This window comes from Nanorana parkeri, unplaced genomic scaffold, assembly GCF_000935625.1.
Source record: "Nanorana parkeri isolate BGI_ZX_2015 unplaced genomic scaffold, ASM93562v1 scaffold1091, whole genome shotgun sequence".
NCBI lineage: Eukaryota > Metazoa > Chordata > Amphibia > Anura > Dicroglossidae > Nanorana > Nanorana parkeri.
The window spans coordinates 28,915-29,310 of record NW_017307359.1 but is presented as its reverse complement, the minus strand read 5'-3'; the positions used below and the strand labels follow the sequence as shown (position 1 = coordinate 29,310).

At 46.7% G+C, this 396-nt stretch overlaps 1 protein-coding gene and 1 pseudogene across 1 annotated transcript in view; one reads left to right on the top strand and one right to left on the bottom strand.

Annotated features, from left to right (window-relative positions):
• Positions 1-396, bottom strand: part of MAD2L2 (MAD2 mitotic arrest deficient-like 2 (yeast)) — a 31,464-nt gene that overhangs the window by 6,630 nt on the left and 24,438 nt on the right. The window lies entirely within an intron of this gene.
• The window catches only part of LOC108796311, a 9,417-nt pseudogene that overhangs the window by 1,392 nt on the left and 7,629 nt on the right, over positions 1-396 (top strand).

The window sequence follows — 396 nt, the reverse complement described above, 5'->3', positions numbered from 1 at the left end:
TCGCTCCACGAATATCCTCTGCGATGTATTTATTATTTTATAAAGACCCCCCTCCCCTCCCCCAGATTTATTGCCGTCGTTCCCACGCCTGAAATAAAACACGGCCGAGGCTCAGAACCCGAATAGAAGCTTCTCAGAAATGGGTTTCCCTGTTTGTCACATTGTGTTACTTTGTATCATTTTTATTGTCTTTCAGAGGGATTGAAGTCCTGGAGGTTGGAGAAAAATTTCGGGGACCGCTGGAAGGTGGAAGATCTGCCGGGAGAACACGGCCAGCCGTTCCCCGATGACACCGTCACCAAGTACTTTGTGACGTCGTATATGTAAGATCATTTATAACGTGAGGAGAACATTGTGAGAGATCTTCCTGGTGAGGCGGCAACAAGTAATCTATGA